At 44.6% G+C, this 20,900-nt stretch overlaps 1 protein-coding gene across 5 annotated transcripts in view; it reads right to left on the reverse strand.

Moving 5' to 3' along the window:
- The window catches only part of HYCC1 (hyccin PI4KA lipid kinase complex subunit 1), a 118,242-nt gene extending 100,088 nt beyond the window's left edge, over positions 1 to 18,154 (reverse strand). For 3 of the 5 annotated variants that reach the window (XR_013216820.1, XM_077268747.1, XM_077268749.1), the window contains exon 1: positions 17,854 to 18,130. The gene's annotated coding sequence lies outside the window, so the exon portion shown is untranslated. Of the gene's footprint in view, positions 1 to 1,362; positions 1,447 to 17,853 lie in introns of all 5 variants that reach the window. The other 2 variants (XM_077268748.1, XM_077268750.1) reach the window with 2 other exon arrangements.
- Positions 18,155 to 20,900: the final 2,746 nt, after the last annotated feature.

The following is a 20,900-nucleotide window of genomic DNA, read 5'->3' on the forward strand; positions in this document are numbered from 1 at the left end:
AGCCTATACTAATCTCCCAGGCTGGCGCCATTCCATCGGTCAGTGCCGCATCTGTCATACTCGTGACACCATTATATCATGTGAGCGCTGCAGTCGATCAGTGGCTGCTAACAGGCTTCCCTCGGATGAAACTCAGACTTCCGGAGGTTTGACCACTGCAACCCACTGGCAGTCCTTGACTGACTGCAGCGTTTCCGTGACATACCATCAGATATTGCTGGAACACTTTTAAGAGCCGCAGTCCCTTTTCTTAAAGAGGCTTTCAGGTATTAGAAGTATGAAAAGAAACAGACTCAGGATTCCATTTGTGCTAGATAGATTTTGCCCGTACATAGAAAAGGGAAGAATAGAGCGAGTACTGAATCCGTTCCAGACACCTCTGGGGAACATTCCTTTTATTTGCTGCTGGAGATCGCAGACTCAGGCACCCAAGAGACTTCTCCACTTAATTACTGCATTAAGTGTTACAAAGAAAAAATACAAACACTAATAGACGGTGGAAACATTTATAACAGCAATGAACTACCCACCGCCAATCCCCCCCAAAAATGAAGTCTGGTCCAACTATCTACTCAAATGTTCTAAAACGGAAGAAGCAATGCATAGTCATAATATACAACAGCCAAGTTCATTAATTCTGCCTCTTATACATTTTAGAACTGGATAACGATCTGCATTGAGTCCTCGTCTGTCCGATGACGCAGCATTGTCACCAGCGTGCAGCAAGGACCGTGCAAAATATTGTTTACTCTGTCAAACGCCCAACCAATAATACAAGCAAATGGGAAAATGAAAAATAATACACATCTGTTGTGATAGAAAAAAAAATGCTGACAGTTTCCATCACACAACCCCACCTGTTATTACAACATAAAGCCTTTCATCAATAAACTATACACAAAACCGCTATAAGCAAGACAAACGTACAAAACATTTCAAGCAAACGATTGTGCGGCTGTCACCGTGAGGAGCAGATCAAGATGTCTTGCTGCAGAACGCTCTGCAAGCTTCGCTGGCCCAGAGTAGCAGGAAAACACAGAGAGCGTTGTTTTAATTATTCTATTACTAATTTTAATAATAATGAGTCAGTGAAGCATAGCGGGCATTTATTAATTTAAGATGAGAACATCTCCAAGGCTGCGCTAATTAGGATTCCCTTACTAAGTGTATTCTAATGCTCCGATAGAAAAGGCTGTGACTCAATAGTGGTAAGGCAAAAAAAAATTATAACTTAACATTCTCAATTCACATAATGTTTCATGTCAATTATATGCAGATCTATTTGCACTTATATATATATATATATATATATATATATACACACATTTCCATCTTTTATAAAAGGCAGCTTTATAACATTACCAATGCAGAAATTTTTCCTTTGTTTGTTCAGGTAATCAGCAATCCAGGATCCACTGACGGTTCGCAGACAGCCACAAATTTAAGCTTGTATAAAAGATATAAAAAAAAAAATAAAAGTTCTTTTTTTTTTTTTTATAGAAAAGTATTTCCCACAATATCAAGTTGTTCACTATCCATGGAGGATTGAGTTGGGGCCTGACTGCTGGGGACCCTGTTGATCCTGAGAAAGGGCTCAGTCTTGAATGGAACGGAGGTACGCATGTTCAACCTTGATTTTTAAAAGTGTTGTTCACCACTTAATTCTTTCTCAATCCCCATGTTTTCCCCTTGAAATATAATAATACATATACTCAACTCAGATGCTTGTGCCATTCAAGTGGTGTCAGCACTGGTGCTCCCGAGGATTGCGTGACATTATGTCACATGAACACTGCAGCCGCTTTACTTTCCTCAACTTCGGACAAATCATACATCCAGAAGAGGATGAGGAAGTCGGAGCTGCCGCACTATCTTCCTCTGGATGTATGATTTGTCCGAAGTCGAGGAAAGTGAAGTGGCCACATAGATCATGTCACACGAATCCTGGGAGAGCTGTTCCCGACACCACAGGAATGGTGATGGCACCAGAGCGGAATATACCATAAGTGGTATTATTTTACTGGGGGCAAAAGGAGCTTTCCAAGTAGTGGACAACCCCTTCAATGGCACAAGGAAAAAGCCAACTACAATGCTTGGCTTTTTCCAACAGTTGTAGAGACAATGGAGCAAAAGTTAAGCATGTGCACCACCACTCCATTCAAGACCAAGCTCAGCATAGCCTGGTTCCTGGGTTCCAATGCTTGTTTTGCTTTATCTCCAAGGGCCCTGCCCCAGAGGTCGTCCCCCCAATATATCCCCCATCCTAAAGTTATGGGATTGTAACACTCACACTTCTGAGCACATGACATGGGCTGTGACTGCAAGGGATAATTTACCTCCTCTCACTAATCTTGCACTGAACTTTTGTTATAAGCTGCAAAGGTGAGCATAAATCATACTTCAACACAGTACACACACACACACATACAATGCTGCCACCACACAAAACACGAGGTGAGGAGTCCCCAAAATATATAATATTGTCCGACAATCAAAAGGCCATACACGCTCTGAAAAGGCTATGGATTCTTTAGAGCATACAAGGACCAAACTTATCAAAGATTTAAGCTTGAATATAAAAAAATACCATACTTATAAGAAAATGAATAAAAGCTGAAACATAAAGCGACACACAAATAAGCAAAACAGTTATAAGATAAAAGTGGAGAAATAACAATGTCTAAAGCTATTCTGTTTCCTTGAGGTTAGGAGAAAAGATTTATGCTTCACATCCAGATGAAGCTGACCCCCATATGCGAACAACTTTCCACTGCGTAACCCATTTATTATATGCCTGGTTCTGGGCTCAGGTTTCCATGACAGCCTAGGCTGTAATATTCTAATAGCAGGTCTGTAATTAGACCGCGGGCTAATTAGGGGTGAGCACCTTGTCCAGCCACTCCCCTCCCTAGATAGGAAATGTCCAGCCTGGCCACCCAGGACCATCTGCCCAAGCTTTGAACACTAGGCCGAGATGTCACAAATAACACCCTTTGAAGTCTCAGGGAAACCCCCCTTGGTCCCAAGGCCCTGTAAAAAGAGTACATAGAGGTCATCCCCTTTGTGTAGGGTCAGTCATATGAATGGCAGACTTAATCTAACGTTATAATTTCCCTTACAATGATAATTTGCTATTTGGGGAATAATAATTTAGCATGGTGGCTCAGTGGTTAGCACTGCAGCCTTGCACCACTGGAGTCCTGGGTTCAAATCCCACCAAGGACCACATCTGCAAGGAGTTTGTATGTTCTCCCTGTGTTTGCGTGGGTTTCCTCCGGGTTCTCCGGTTTCCTCCCACATTCAAAAAACATACAGATAAGGAATTTAGATTGTGAGCCCCATCGGGGACAGCGATGATAATGTGTGCAAACTGTAAAGCGCTGAGGCATAGGTTAGCGCTATATAAAACAAAAAATAAAGATTATTAAATACTCCTGACTAAATCTGACTACCTGTGCAAGAACTCTCCCCGTGGCCCACACTTCAGGCCTTGGGGTCACATATAGACACTTGCTAACACACTCATCAGAACATCTTCATTCTGAAATATTCCCAGCAGTCAGTGTTTACCTCTTACTGGGATAATGTGCACAATACTGGTCACATCTAAAAGGCTTATAATCACAAATGTCACATTTCAGAGTGGTGTTAGACACAAGAGGTAGGAAGTGTTGGGTGAATCGGCACGTTACTGCAACGGGTCTACAAAACAATGCATGCTGGGAAATGTATTTTCAGCATGAAGCTGAACCGTCAGACATGCCCCACACAAGCAGAAGAAGGCGTTTTGACATGTTAAGTTATGTTAACAGTTTCTCTGGTAAACCCTGTTTACACCGTGTTTCTGCAGTGCATCTGGAGGTTTCGTCTGAATCCCCCTTAAAAACGGGATTCAAACTGCCAATGGGGCTGTAGAATACTATGACACAGAATGTGTTTGTTACGATGGACACAAAAACATGGTCTGCTATGACTTAATGACCTGTCCTATGGTTAGAGCATCAATATTTTGTGACCAGACAACCAAAAGGACTGCGAGCGTAAATAAGGCCATAGTAGACAATAAGGGGGTCATGATGGAACAACTTTTTGAAGTGCCCTACAAGGTGCTGGGTTTTTTTTTGCTTACTGCCTATTAGATGGTTGATGGCAACCCGTCCCTGACACAGCTACAGAGTTCCTCGAGTTTGAGGCGTTACCCTAAACAGGATACAAGAAGGACATTTTCAGGTTTTATCTACAGTTAAACGGAATAAAAAATAAATAAAATAAAATACTAAGGTTTAATTCTGAACATGGTATTCTGTGAGATAATAACTAATTACCGTATGGTCCACAGATGATGGCAGAGCAATTCTACTTCATTAATGTGCTCAAAAGAGGAGCGGAGCAATGTGTGATATTTCACAGTAGGTCGTGACTGTTTGATATATAAGTTAATATATCTTGTGGTAGAAATGATGAGTGGCCACAGAATGCAAAAATGATCCACCGAGCTTTATTTCTATTGTATTAAACCATGCCACAATACTGTGTTGTAATATGCCTGCATGCTAAAAAAACATGAATAAATTAAATGCCCACACACGAAAATTGGGGGCTTTCAGGTCAAGAAATTGACAACTGCCCTTTAAAGATTTATTCCCATTTTCACAGATGAGTATTGTCGCATAGTGTACAAACCAAGAACTTTTTGCAATTTACTGCTCATTTAACTGCAACGGTTCTACAGATATTAGCACTGTTCTGCAGGAGGTAACAGCGAGCTTCAGCGGTTCTTCAAAACTATGCCGACAAGCTCTATAGAGAAGTTCTTGTAAGCACTGAGCATGTTCTGCTATCTAGCACAAGCGATTCTGGCTAGGATATTCCTGTCCAGTTCCTCAGGTACATAGCCAATGATTGGCAGGACGTCCATGAAACACGTACTTTTATAGCCCTGAATAAAGCATTCAACTCTTCTGAACTCTGGGACTCCCTTGACTGATTTTGGTGGAGTACAATATACAAGAGAAAAACAGCCGCACTCAAGTCTTTGCGTTTATGTAGAAAGTTTAGTTGCTTTTATTCATGTGTACAGGTGCCACCAAATAAGTTTCAAAGAAAAAGGGTGATCGCGGACAACAAGGTTAACGTTTCGACCAGGCACGGTCTTTCTCAAAACCTCACTTTTGTAAGGGGAGTGAATAGGAAAAAGATGTATAGGAGGAGAGTCTCAGAAGGCAGCTCCAGAAAGAGTTCAAGGGTAGGGTGTCCGTCTCATTGGTGATGCAGTCACCGCAATCACCCTGGATACAGTGATTTTGGAGGAGAACGGATTTGTCGGCATCTTGAATACCCTATCCAGAAATTCTAGAAGATCCTTCGCGTGTCTGATGCCATCTGCAGTCCTCCTATCATACTTACTATATGTGTTGTGCATACTCTCAACGTGTAAAGGTGAGAATTTTACCTTACAGTAAGTTAATTGTTATTTTGGTAACTGCGCTATTGCGCCCCTCTCTTTACCGTATCTAGCACAAGTGGTCAGTCTCCAAGGCAAAACAGATGTAAAAGAAAAAGTGCTAATATTTCAAGAAAAGCGACAATATCCATTTATTTAAAATGGGAATAACCATTTAAAAAAAGTACCTTACACCAGTTTGAGCACATTATACTGGCCATATCATGGCATTGTGGCTGCAAGGCTGAATAAAACAGGTTTTGGTTTTTAACTTCCCCTCTCTGCTGTGGAGATATTAATTTGTAAGGTTTAGGTTATAGTTCAACTGGACATTACTTGACTGAGGGCGTGTACTTCTTCCCCTGCATCAGACTGACCAATCATAACCAGGCAGCAAGAAACAGGGGAGGGGAGATTAAAAAGCGTGGAATGTTATTTTCTCCATTGCATGCCACCTCCTGCTTATGATTGGCTGACGTCATACAGGTGAATAAGTATACGACTTTCTCACCTGTAAGTATGGCATCTAACATCTGTGCAACCACCTTGAAGCTCTTCAATATCCCCATACGGTTTTGGTATAATGTATATGTGAACATTTAGATCTATAGCGGTGGGGAAAAAAAAAATAAAAAATGGCTCACACTCATCATCTGCATATATCTTGTAAATCCTAACGTTAATACAGATGACAATCGAGAAAAAAAAAAGTTGCCGTTTTCACAGGGTGAAACAAGGACGATATTTTTAATACGCTCCTGTGAACTTGGCCTCAGAAAGTATAAAGCTGAACCATATGAAAATCTCTCAGACTATTAAATCTTACATGGATGAGATCAGAAACATACAAATCTTTAACCACACACTAATACTTAAATCCCCATTTTGCTTGATGTATTTGACCTAGTTATGCACAAAATGGCTTAAAAAAACAAACCTCCAATAGTGAAAGGGTACAACATCAACCAGCAATATAGAAATAAATCAGCTGACTTTTTTTTTTCAACAATTCTTCCACATACAAAACATTTTCAGAAATGAACCCTTTTGCAGATTGTAGGTTCTGCCACAACTAATGTGGGTTTAATCTTGGAATCTTCACTAATTCAGAGAATAATTGAGGTCTACATTAGGCCATATAGTCGGCCAACAGATTTTTGCTCCGACAGCTCCCTTTGCATTATACACAAGATCAGCCAACACTATGTATGGACAAAAGTATTGGGGCTGCTGCCATTGTAATAAGCCAATTCATTAAATGGGTTGTCCTGTCTTTACCTACAAATCTGCAGTTACTATGTAACTGTAGACTTGAAAATCCTTGAGAATCCTCTGTGTCGGCGGTCATGTTATATGCATACTCCCCACCACATTGTGACTAGATGGGAATGGTCAATGAATGGGTAAAACGAAGCTGGAAACAGTCTAGTGGGAATGTGGCTGGGAGTATAAAAATATAATACTTGCGGTCACATGACCGACTGCTCCCAGGTCCGAGAATCCTCACAGTCCGCAGTGCACACGATGTGAGGATTTACAAGTCTGCAGTCACACAGAGTAACTGCAGACTTGTAGCTTAAGACCAGGCCACCCATTTAAATTACCCTATGAAATAGTCCACGATCAGCTGTGAGTGCTATTGTAGAACATTTGAAGAGTTTAGGAACTCCGAAGTGGCAGACCATGTAACGCTACAGAGCAAAACTACCCAAGTGCATAGAAACACATGGGCTACTCTTCATCAATGCTTTGACGCCAGAATTCTGGAGTACAAAAAACTTTTAAAAGTTGCAAAATGTCATAACCTGAGGCTCTGCTAAAATTTTGTGACTTAGAGCGTTCTCCCGCCATTTTCACCTGGCTCCAACAAAGTGGGAGAAGCTGGGGCAGGCGGGGTGTGTCAGCCTGTGCTCCCTATGCCACTAATCTTATTCCAGTCTCCTGATGAGGCGCACAACGATTACATACATACACATACATATACATACATATACATACACTGTATATATGTTTTAACGAACATTTGAGCACATAAATCCATTAGATGTCGGTTTTGCAAACCTGCGAGAAAATATCGCACTACGGATGCCATAGGGATTACATACGGAGGATGCCATGCACAAAATACGCTGCCACACCCTGCCTACGGATGACATACGGATCACTATTTTTGGAACATTTCTGCGTATTACGGCCGTAAAATACAGACCATATTTTCATACGCTGAGTGTGACGCCGGCCTAAGGGAGGGTGGGAAAAAAAAACAAACGCTTACCACGATGATTGAAAGACCAGCTCATTGTGCTGCTGGCCCGAATTGTCTGCGCTCTGATGCTGCCAGCAGGAGCAGAATGGCCTCTGCCGCATCGGAGGAGTGCAGTGGTCCTGAAGCTGCACGGATAAAGTAATCTCCCCGGCAGCAGAGCAGCACTTAGGCCTCTTTCACACGTCCGTTTTTTACAATCAGTCACAATCCGTCAAAATGTTGAAAAGATGGATCCTGTGCAGATTGTAAAAAACGGATACACTGGAGCCATTTTTTTTTTACGGTTCCAGTGCATCCTAGAAGGCTATGTGCACACGCTGTATGTGTGTCTTTGCCACGGTTTTTCGCTGCGAAAACGCATACACAACACAATCCATGTTACATATAATACAAAAAAAGAAAAAAAAATTGTGATATTCTCACCTTCTGGCAGCCCCCGCAGCCTTCCCGATGCTCCCGGCAGCTCTCGTTCCCAGAATGGCTATGTGCACACGTAAGAAAAGAGGTGCAGAATTTTCTGCACAAAATCCGCAGCTCCTGGCAGAATCCGCAGCCGCGGATTTGCCGCGGTTTTTATGCGGATTTTGTGCGGTTTTTATGCAAAATTGCTGCGGATTTGGTGCGGATTTTGCCACTGCGGATTTCTATCATGGAGGGGTGCAGAAACGCTGCAGATCCGCACAAAAGTAGTGACATGCACTTCTTTGAAATCCGCAGCAATTCCGCACTGATTTTTCCACACCATGTGCACAGTTTTTTGGGGTTTTTTTAACATTGATTTACATTGTACTGTAAATCACAGTGCGAATATGCAGCGTTTCTGCGCTGAAAAAACGCTGCAGATCCGCACTAAATCCGCATCGTGTGCACACAGCCTAATGCCTTGCGAGACAATGACCTGTGATGACGTAGCGGTCTCCCGAGACCGCTATGTCATCGGGTCATTTCGCTATGCATCACGAGCATCGGGAATGATGCGTGGGCCGTCGCAAGGTGAGAATATCACGATTTTATTTATTTTTTTTATTATCTTTAACATTATATCTTTTTACTATTGATGCTGCATAGGCAGCATCAATAGTAAAAAGAGCGAGAGAGAATTTCCCTGATGGGAATTCCTTCCACGCATGCTCAGTTTGAAAAGACGGCATCTGTCGCTAGATTCCTGCTTTTCACAGTCAGCGACGGATCCTGGGTCCATAGGCTTCCATTATAGCCAACGACGGACAGCGCAGGATCCATCGCTGAGCGATTTTCCGACGTACAGAAAAAATCTTCCTCTGTGCGCTGTCTCTGCCCGACGGACAGCGATTTTACGATGGATCCAGTGCACGATGGATGAAACGTGTGGCCATCCGTCACAATCCTTCGCTAATACAAGTCTATGAGAAAAAACGGATCCAGTAGAAACATTTGCTGGATCCGTTTTCTGTTTTTTTTTTCACAAAATGACGGATTGTGACGGAAAAAGAAAGACAGAAGTGTGAAAGAAGCCTAAAATTTGACAGAGATTGTAAGATCAAAAAGATCAGCCACCGACTGGAGCAATGGCCGGTAACCTAGGCAACAAGCAGTAAATAATAACATTAAATGTCTCTTTGTTCTTGAGAATGGAGAAGATTTTTAATACAAAGTAAATTGCAAAGTTGCTTGTTTTTACTATTAATTAACCCCCTTTAATCTCCATCAGTAGGGACTCTATATGCTGCCATTCAAAGGCCGGTTCACATCTTGTTTGTCTGCACCGAAGCATTTTATGAACGTATTAGGCTACGTTCACATTTGCGGTGTGCGCCGCAGCGTCGCCGCCGCAACGCACAGCGCAAATGTGAACACATGCACAACGCTGCTTTTTGCGCCGCATGCGTCCTTTTTTCCATTGATTTTGGACGCAGCAAAAATGCAACTTGCTGCGTCCTCTGCGCCCCGACGCGGGCGCCGCAGGGACGCATGCGGCGCAAAAAGCAAGTGCACCGCATGTCCATGCGCCCCCATGTTAAATATAGGGGCGCATGATGCATGCGGCGCCACTGCGGCGCCCGACGCTGCGGCGCTAGCCGCAAATGTGAACGTAGCCTTAGAGAATGCCACTGTTTGAAAGAAAAATAACAGAATATTTAGGCTGGAGTCACACTCAGCGTAAGACAATACGCTCAGTTTTTTACGGCCGTAATACGGAGAAATGTTCCCAAAATATTGATCCGTAGTCAGGGTGTGGCAGCGTATTTTGCGCATGGCATCCTCCGTATGTAATCCCTATGGCATCCGTACTGCGATATTCTCTCGCAGGCTTGAAAAACCGACATCTAATGGATTTATGTGCTCAAATGTTCGGTAAAACACATATATATATATATACATATATACATATATACATATATACATATATACAAATATACATATATACAAATATACAAATATATATATATATATATATATATATATATATATATATATATATATATATTTATTTGAGACACGTATATATATATTCTGTATTTATATTTAATTCAGTGCGATATCTGTGAAAAGCCGGTAATTCAATTGCCGGCTTTTCATTACTCCTGCCTAAACCCAACATGATATGAGACATGGTTTACATACAGTAAACCATCTCATATCCCCTTTTTTTGCATATTCCACACTACTAATGTTAGTAGTGTGTATGTGCAAAATGTGGGCGCTGTAGCTGCTAAAATAAAGGGTTAAATCGCGGAAAAAGCTCCCGCACAATTTTCTCCGCCAGAGTGGTAAAGCCAGTGACTGAGGGCAGATATTAATAGCCAGGAGAGGGTCCATGGTTATTGGCCCCCCCCCTGGCTACAAACATCTGCCCCCAGCCACCCCAGAAAAGGCACATCTGGAAGATGCACCTATTCTGGCACTTGGCCACTCTCTTCCCACTCCCTGTAGCGGTGGGATATGGGGTAATGAAGGGTTAATGCCACCTTGCTATTGTAAGGTGACATTAAGCCAGATTAATAATGGAGAGGCGTCAGTTATGTCACCTATCCATTATTAATCCAATTGTATGAAAGGGTTAAAAAACACACACACACACACACACACACACACACGTTATTAAAAAGTATTTTAATGAAATAAACAAACAGGTTGTTTTAGTATTTCATTGCTCTCTCAATCCATCCGGAACACCCTCGCTTGGCAAAATAATAAACCAACAATATACATACCCTCTCTGATGAACTGTCAGGTCCCACGAGGTAATCCATCTGAAGGGGTTAATTATTTTACAGGCAGGAGCTGCGCTAAAGCACTAGCTCGTGTCTGTAATCCCCTGGGTGCTGAAAGGAAAGCTGAGTGATCTGTACTTACATTGAGTCGCGGTGATGCGCCCTCTGGTGGATGAACTCATATGAACTCGAGCGTGGGAACTTTTCCATGGCTCCAGTTCAGAACATCCACCAGAGGGCGCCTCACCGCAACTCAATGTAAGTACAGATCACTCAGTTTTCCTTTCATCACCCGGGCATTACAGACACGAGCTAGTGCTTTAGCGCAGCTCCTGCCTGTAAAATAATTAACCCCTTCAGATGGATTACCTCGCAGGACGTGACAGTTCATCAGAAGGTATGTATATTGTTGGTTTATTATTTTGCCAAGCGAGGGTGTTCCGGATGGATTGAGAGAGCAATAAAATACTAAAACAACCTGTTTGTTTATTTCATTAAAATACTTTTTAATCATGTGTGTGTGTGTGTTTTTTAACCCTTTCAGACAATTGGATTAATAATGGATAGGTGACATAACTGACGCCTCTCCATTATTAATCTGGCTTAATGTCACCTTACAATAGCAAGGTGGCATTAACCCTTCATTACCCCATATCCCACCGCTACACGGGAGTGGGAAGAGAGTGGTCAAGTGCCAGAATAGGCGCATCTTCCAGATGTGCCTTTTCTGGGGTGGCTGGGGGCAGATGTTTGTAGCCAGGGGGGGCCAATAACCATGGACCCTCTCCTGGCTATTAATATCTGCCCTCAGTCACTGGCTTTACCATTCTGGCAGAGAAAATTGCGCGGGAGCCCACGCCAATTTTTTCCGCCATTTAACCCTTTATTTTAGCAGCTACAGCGCTGAAATTTTGCACATCCATACTACTAACATTAGTAGTGTGTAATATGCAAAAAAAAAAGGGGATATGAGATGGTTTACTGTATGTAAACCATGTCTCATATCCTGTCGTGTTTAGGCAGGAGAAATGAAAAGCCGGCAATTGAATTACCGACTTTTCACTAACACCGCTGCGTATTTCTCGCAAGTCACACTGCAGGTCCGTGTGGAATCCGTATTTTTCTCGCCCCCATAGACTTTCATTGGCGTATTATTTGCGCAATACGCTGACAAACGCAGCATGCTGCGATTTTGTACGGCCGTAGAAAGCCGTATAATACTGAACCGTAATATACGGCTGATAGGAGCAGCCCCATTGAGAATAATTGTGCCGTTTGTTTGCCGAGTTTTACGGACGTATTTTCTGCGCTCTTACGTCCGTAAAACTCGCTAGTGTGACGCCGGCCTTACTGCGTCATGAAATAAAATTGCTATTAAACCTTCAAACTTCCTCGCCAAATCACAACACAGGCAAAAGAAAAAAAAGAGGAAGATTAGGACATTTAATCACATTGGTTGACTTTACACTAACATTTCATAACCCCTACAGGCACAATCTCCTGAGATATACAGTAATGCTGAGAATTAATGAATATATTTTGCTGAGGCTGAACTGGCCAGATAATGATATTAATCAGAAATGGTGGAGAGAAATAAAAAAAAAAAAAAAAAAATTTATATTTTACGCACACAAACACACCCTAGGCATCAGGAATATACAGTGTACATGTTGAGATGACTGAGCACATGGCATTGGACCCATTCCGCCCCTGGTGGCCTGAGACCCGGGATCTGATGGCTCACAGTGTGCACATGGTGTAACCGGAGCTCTTGCACAGTCCCCAGATTCAGATGGTACACAATGAAGCAGCTCCCATCTTGCGCACATCTGTGTGGGTGTGACCTGGACAACTCTGCTAAACCAGTTCCATCCCTATTGCTCATTTGTGAATAATCGTCTCTGAACAGGATTTGCTTCCCGGAGAAGCTGATGGGCTAGAATTGACAAATACCGATACAAAAGGTTTGGTCAGCTGCGACTGAAAATCCTCTTGGCATTAATTTTGTTTCTAAGCCCACAAATGACCATTAAATAAACCCAGCAGCCCCGAGAGGCTCCTTCAAGACCAGAAACCATCTGAAGGCAGGGAGCGAGATAATAATAGGACTATCAGGATCCATGTGGCATGGCCTCCCTGCGACCCTGTGTGTGTAGAGCCATAAAGCCGGACGCCTGGCCAGAACATTCCCCCACCTCTTTTTCCACCAAGTCCTGGCCTGCATTCAAAGAGCAAAATTGTACTTTGTAATTGTGGCTTGGAAAACCTAGATGATATAAAGCCATTAACTGTAAACCTATTTTATTAACGCCTTCCTTCCAAACAACAATACAGACCTTATAATGGTTTATATCCATCCTTTCTGGGCAATGTTTTTCGGGTACATTCACCAAATTTATTTCATATGGATTTAAGCAAGAATTCCAAAACAGCCTTCCATGATTTTTACACTGCCAGTTGTATAGCCACAGGTTTGAAAACTGCTTCTATAGATACGCGACACATGCGGCTTCCACATCTACGTCATCTAGAGAGACTACACACTTTTCCTTAAGCAACATTCACACATCCATCAAACATGGACTTGTGCATCATCCGTTTTGCATGTTTTTTCCCCATTTACTTCCTAATAAACTGAAGCCGGTAAGCCGACCCAACTCCTCCCCCTCACCCCTTTGAGTCTCCGCTATTGATCTGTTAAAACTCAGATGGAAATCTAAGACTTCTATTTTTCATTCTTTTTAAACAGATCCCCATAAAAGCTAATGGTGGACTGTGATCCCCAGATGAGAATAGGACATCTCACAAATCGGAAACATGGCTCGGTTTTTAAAACAGATGTGTCTAAAAATCATTGAAACCCTACGGGCGTAATTCATTAAGAATGGTGTCATGCCCACCAGTCACACAAAAGACTCACTGGAGGTATCATGCAATTAATTCACTAAGAGGTGCGCATAGCTTAACATGCGATGCGGACAGAAAAGTACTCTAGTCGGGGACTGGACTACATCACTAGGGAAATGTATCCCACCAAAGTGAATTACACGGATGAGCTGAGCCACGGCCCGTCCCACCCATGCTCTGCCCAGTTTAGCGAAGATAGCCAATGTCACAAGAGTCTTGTGCAACTTACGTGTGGCACAGAAATCTTGCAAGAAATTAAGGTGTTTTACGCAGGAAAAATGGGATTAACACCTTCATAAGTCGGGCCCTATAGGTTAGGGAGCTGTCTGTTAGATGACCTCTTGCATAGCTGCTTTAAACCAAATATTTTGGTGTCATTTTCTGCATTTTAGGACTCCACCAAGCAAAACTATATTTTCTAAACACTAGAGAAAGAGCAAACAGGGTCTAAAGTGCAGGGCTGTGGAGTCGGAGTTGGTATAAAATGGACCGACTCCTAAAATATGTAATGTAATAAATTGGGTTCAGTAGTACAATGCAGGATGTGGTGTAAATGTTTTAATAATTTGGAGAAAGTTATAAAATGTCTGTTCTGTTCCTGATGTAAGGATCTGGGCTTTTAGTTGTGATGAATCTGTGCTGCACTTTATGTACATGCTCAGTAGTGAGGCAGGGCTGTGGAGTTGAAGGTTTGGCTTACTGTCTACACAGCCCTGCTGAAATGCATCTGGCACTAGGCATCCATGGCAGGATATGGTGTGTGTGTGTGTGTGTGTGTGTGTGTGTGTGTGTGTGTGTGTGTGTGTGTGTGTGTGTGTGTGTGTGTACACACACACGATTGTCAACCAGCGTACTAGCGTATGCACAATTCCATGTGCCTTGATGTACTATGGTGCCCTCTTAGTGTATGTGCCCACGATCAGTAGTCGCTGCGGGTTGGACACTACGCAGTTATGCTGCATCAAACCTGCAGCATCCAGATGTTACAGCATAGTGGATGGGAGTTCAAGAAATCCCATGTCCACTATGCTACCACAGAAACCTGTGGATAACCCGTGGAGATGGACATGTAGGGCGTCTCTCCAGACCGCAGCATGTCAATTTAGCGTCTCCACAAGAGAAATTACATCAATAGAATGTATGGGACGCAGGAAATCCGCATGGTTCAGTGAACACATGCAGATTCACCTGCATTCAATAGACAGCAGTGCTTTGGACACAGCGGACATGCTCTGCCACTTCCGGATCGTGTGCACTCGGCATTAGGATCAGGTTCCAGTCACATGCCCCTCCATCAGTGGCCATGTTGATGAAGTCTGGAGTAAAGGTGTTCGAACCATACAAATTAGGATAGAAGGCAGATCTTCTAATTCCATTAGATTAGTAACTGATTTCATGTGCCGCTTTCAGGTGATCTAAATCAACAATAAGTGGCCAGCCCTTTAAAAAGAGTGTTTGCATCATCTTTTCTTAGGGCGCAGACAGACGGCCATATTTCTCGTGCAAGGATCACATCACAATCCTCAGACTGACTGTCGTAAAAATGCATCTCCTGACCTGAGCGTGACAGCGTGAGGTGCGGGGCCAGTCCGTGCAGTGCAGTGCGATCCTCCAGCCTCCCGACTTTTTACTTGCCGATGTTCTTAAAGATTGACAGTTTGGATGAGCCACATGACTACACCGCTGGGCCAAACTGAGCGGTCTCCCATGATGCAAGCTCCGGCAGCTTAGCCTCTGTAGCATGAGAAAAGTGGGGGACGAAGCCTGGCTGGATCCAGAGACCAAGACTATGCCTGTGAGCTCTAGAAGCATAAAAACGTCCTCTCCACAGAAGTGGCCGGTAACCTTGACAATGAGCAGTAAACTATAAAATTCCTCCGTTCTAAACAAAGGAGAGAATTTTTAATAAGATTACATGACAACTCCTCTAACTTTATACCCCAGCTAGGCATTAGCATTGGTGACGGCAGCTCGTGATCAGGGGACTTTTGTATCAAATAATGGTTGATCAATGGTATTATCCATAATGTAAACCCCTTTTTTCATGGTGTTCACACTGGTGTCAGTGGTTGGGAACAGGCAGGGTTGTGTGCTGGTCTAACATTCATCTTTGATATTAATATGGATGGGTAATGATCGGCCCACCTAGACATTCCATCCAGCACCGGTACGACAAGTTGTGTGGTCCGAGCTCCTGACGGAACGATTATTTCATCCTTATCTTACAGCTCCCAGACAGATACGCCGGCCGTTATGGGCTTCAGCAATGCACGTTTCCCAATAATTGACTTAGAAGAGGTGCACAGGATGTCTGCCTTGTCAGTGGAGGAATAGCACAGAATACTCCATATTATCATCATATCTTGGCCTCAGACATCAGATTATCCTGGATAGAACATATCCCCAATAGTGTATGGGGCTGAAGGTCTATGTGCACACGATGCGGAATTGCTGCAGATCCGCAGCGGATTTTTCCGCACAGGAAGGCTGAAAATCTACACTGTGATGTACAGTACAATGTTAGTCAATGGGGTAAAAAAAAAAGCTGTGCGAAAAAAATCAGTGCAGAATTGCTGCGGATTTCAAAGAAGTGCATGTCACTTCTTTTGTGCGGATCTGCAGCGTTTCTGCACCCCTCCATGATAGAAATCCACAGTGGCAAAAACCGCCGAAAATCCGCACAAAAACTGCGGCTGCGGATTCTGCCAGATGCGGATTTTGTGCAGAAAATTCTGCACCTCTTTTCCTACGTGTGCACATAGCCTAAGGGTATGTGTACACGCTGCGGATTTCCCATGCATTTACAGTACCATGTAAAGCTATGGGAAATGAAATCCGCAGTGCACATGCTGCGGAAAAAAACGCGTGGTTTATTTTCCGCAGCATATCGATTCCGCTGCGGGTTTCCACCTGTTCCAATAGAAATCTGCAGGTGAAAACCCGCAGAGGAAACTGCGATAAATCCGCAGTAAAAACCGCAGCGGTTTTTCACTGCGGATTTATCAAATCCGCTGCGGAATTTTCCGCAACGTGGGCACATGGCCTAAGAAAAAAAAAAGACATGTCCATTTTTGATCTACTGTTGTGGATCTAACTCACTTCTGACAAGTATAAAATCCTTTTTAAAAAACATGACTGTGTAAACTTCAAATGTTTTTTTTTTACTTTAATTAAAAAACAAACAGTAATTAGCGCTGTTTCTTTGCAGCCCTGGGGTCCTGGGATAAATAAATACTTGAGTTTTCCTCCCGAAGTGCGAGGACAAACTGATGGGGAATGTAGATTGTGAGCCCCAGTGGGGACAGCGATGATGTCTGTGGCATAGGATGGCGCTACATAAGAGAAGCAGAATAAATAAACTTATTTTCTTACTTGTTCCTTCAATGAAGAATCACAATGAATTCCATGCTGTCCACCAAAAACCAAGATAGGATTTTCCCTTAGGAAACAATATTGCTAAATGCACAACTGTTACACAGGGATCGGGCGGTGGGAGAAAACGGATCCAAAGATCTGATCATAGCGAAACAAATCCTATTCCAAGAGTGACAGATATAGACAGCACCCACATACATGTATATGTACAGCCCCCCAGGACACTGCTGTGGGAAGCTAAGGGGGCTACAGGACATCTCTCCCCGGGGGAGGGGGGCTGCAGGGCGTCTCTCCCTGGGGGGGGGGGGGTGTTGGGCTGCAGGACATCTCTCCCTTGGGGGGGGGGCTGCAGGACATCTCTCCCTGGGGGGGGGGGCTGCAGGACATCTCTCTCCCTTGGGGGGGCTGCTGGACATCTCTCCCTTGGGGGGGGGGGGGGGTGCTGCAGGACATCTCTCCCTGGGGGGGGGCTGCAGGACATCACTTCCCCAGCGCCTGCCACAAACGTCACAGCATAACTTCCTCACTGATGACAGACACTTCTCAGCCCCCGGCCTCCCCGGTCGGTGTCTGCACCCACGGGCTGTGGCACGGCTAGTGATGGCACGGTTGGTGATGCCACGGCTGGGGATGGCTCGCCCATGAAGCCTGACGAGTGAAGTACTTACACGGCAGAGCGGAGCAGCTCCCTCACTGGACAGGCCGGTCCGGGTTTGCACAAGTAACTTTGCAGACATCTGAAGGGAAGTGTCCCCTCCCCAGTAAGTGCCCTCGCCCGAAGCAAATATGAGAAGAAGAAACCATAGGCGGCTGGAGAGGAGGGGAATCCGCTGCCTGGAGGATGAGGATCGCACCGGGCTGCAGCGCGAACACTCTGCTGCTGGCTGAGACTCTGCCTCCCGCACCCAGGCTGCCGTCTCCCCTTCAGTGTCGGAGCTGTCAATCAAAGGCAGTCACGTGACTGTGAGTGCTTACCAAACCACGCGTCCCGACTAGCGTGTTGGGCAATGCGGTGACGTCACGTAGACACGCCCCCACGCTGTGGAGACTGGAGAAGCTCAGACACTCAGACAGCGAGTGCACTGACTGCTCAGACAGGCTCACTGCCCAGAGAGTAAAGAGTGCGCCCGCCGCGGGTGTACGCGGTGCTCCCAGTGTACCGGACACCCCAGTGGGCTGACGAAAATGAACAGCGTGATTGTTAAGACAGATCGTTGATATGGACGGTGCTGAGCGCACCCTTTCATTGCCTGCATGTATTCCTCATGCTGAATGTGGCGCACACCGCACTAATGTCTTACCAAACGAGTATGACAAGCCCGTCCTGCTGGCCCCAGGCTTTCTCCCGGGGTTACGTGTGGTATTCAGGCTGCGGCTGCAGAGGCTGATGGCAGTGCTCGCAGATAATGAACTCTTCTCCCGATAGGGCTCATTCCCACTTGCGATGAAATCAGATGAATGGAATCCAATAAAAAATCGGATTGAATTCGGACCAATGTTATTCTATGATTGATTGTATGATTTCATCTGCGTTTTTTTCCAGCTCGGATCGGATCACGATCGGACTGAAAAAATTGCAGCATGCTACGCTTGTAATCAGAATTCGGATCGCATCCCACAATAGAAGCCTGTGGGTGCGAGAGAAAAAAATCACCCAGCACTCAGGCCAAGCGACATTGTGAGTGCTGTCCAACGGTTACACACCGATCGCATTCATGTGCCGAGTACAGTAATAACCCAGCATGACAGCTCAGAATAGAATAGAAATACACACATAGAATACATACAGTGGATATACATATCACACACACACACACACACACACACACACACACACACACACACACACACACACACACACACACACACACACACACACACACACACACACACACACACACACACACACACACGTATTTTCTATTACATAGAAGAAAAGCCGGTAATTCAGCACCCACAGTAATGCAAAATCACTACAGGAGCCGACAGGATAGAAGAGATGGTTTACATACAGTAAAGACGTATAGAATAGGTAGATATATAGATGTCAGTGACAAATACAATTAGTACAGTGTGTGAGCGCAAATTACTGGACATGTATTTAATTAAAGTTTTTTTCTGGATAAAATGGAGTGGGCTCCCGCTCAATTTTCAAAACCAGCAGACTGGGGGCAGATGTTTATAGCCTGGGAAGGGGGTAATACCCATGGAGCTTCCCAGGCTATTAATGTCAGTGCACAGCTGTATACTTAGCCTTTAGAGGCTATTAACCCCTTCACCAGTGGCGTAACTACAAAGTTATGGGCCCCGGTGCGAACTTCCAAATGGGCCCCCCCCCGCCATAAAATTCAATGTAAGCCCCATAGAATACAATGCAGCCCCCCTCATAGTATAATGCAGCCCCTCCATACAGGGGCAGTGACAAAGACACGAGCAAATGGTGACGAGGGGGCAGAGGAGAGGGAACAAGGGGGCAAGGAAGACAGGCACTAGGGGACACATGGGGGCTAGGAGGCAGGGGAGAAGGATACAAGGGGTCTAGTGGGCAAGGGAGACTGACACAAGTGGGCAAGGGAGACTGACACAAAGGGCACACGGGGACTAGTGGACAAGAGAGACTGGCACACGGGGACACGGACTAGTGGGCAAGGGAGACTGACACACGGGGAATAGTGGGCAAGGGAGACTGATACAAGGGGACTAGTGGGCAATGGAGACTGACACGGGGACAAGGGACAAGCACAAGGGGACAAGGGAGACAGGCACAAGGGGACACATAGGGACTAGTGAGCAAGAGACTGACACAAGGGGACAAGGGATACAAGCACAAGGGGACACACAGGGACAAGTGGGAAAGGGAGACTGACACACAGGGACTAGTGGGCAAAGGAGACTGACACAAGCACAAGGGGACAAAGGAGACTGACAGAAGCACAAGGGGACATAGGAGACAGGCACATGGGGACACACAGGGACTAATGGGCAAGGGAGACTGGCACACGGGGACACAAGCATAAGGGAGACAGGCTCAAGGGGACACACAGGGACTAATGGGCAAGGGAGACTGGCACACGGGGACAAGGGACACAAGCATAAGGGGACAAGGGAGACAGGCACATGGGGACACACAGGGACTAATGGGCAAGGGAGACTGGCACATGGGGACACAAGCATAAGGGAGACAGGCTCAAGGGGACTCACGGCCCCCTGACCTGCCAGAGCCGCTTGCAGCTGCGACCGTAGTAGTTACGCCGCTGCCTCACACACACATACTACAGATATCACACACACACTACAGATATCACACACACACATCATACTACAGATATCACACACACACACATCAGTTATTACACACACTACAGATATCACACACACATCATATTACAGATATCACACACATACTACAGTTATCACACACACACACTACAGATATCACACACACACACAGACATACTACAGATATCACACACACACACATCATACTACAGATATCACACACACACACACACACACTACAGATAACACACACACACACACACTACAGATATCACACACACACACACACACTACAGATATCACACACACACACACACATACACACACTACAGATATCACACACACACACATCATACTACAGATATCACACACATACTACAGTTATCACACACACACTACAGATACCACACACACACACCAGAGATACCAGCTCATA

Source organism: Ranitomeya variabilis, chromosome 6, assembly GCF_051348905.1.
Source record: "Ranitomeya variabilis isolate aRanVar5 chromosome 6, aRanVar5.hap1, whole genome shotgun sequence".
Lineage (NCBI taxonomy): Eukaryota > Metazoa > Chordata > Amphibia > Anura > Dendrobatidae > Ranitomeya > Ranitomeya variabilis.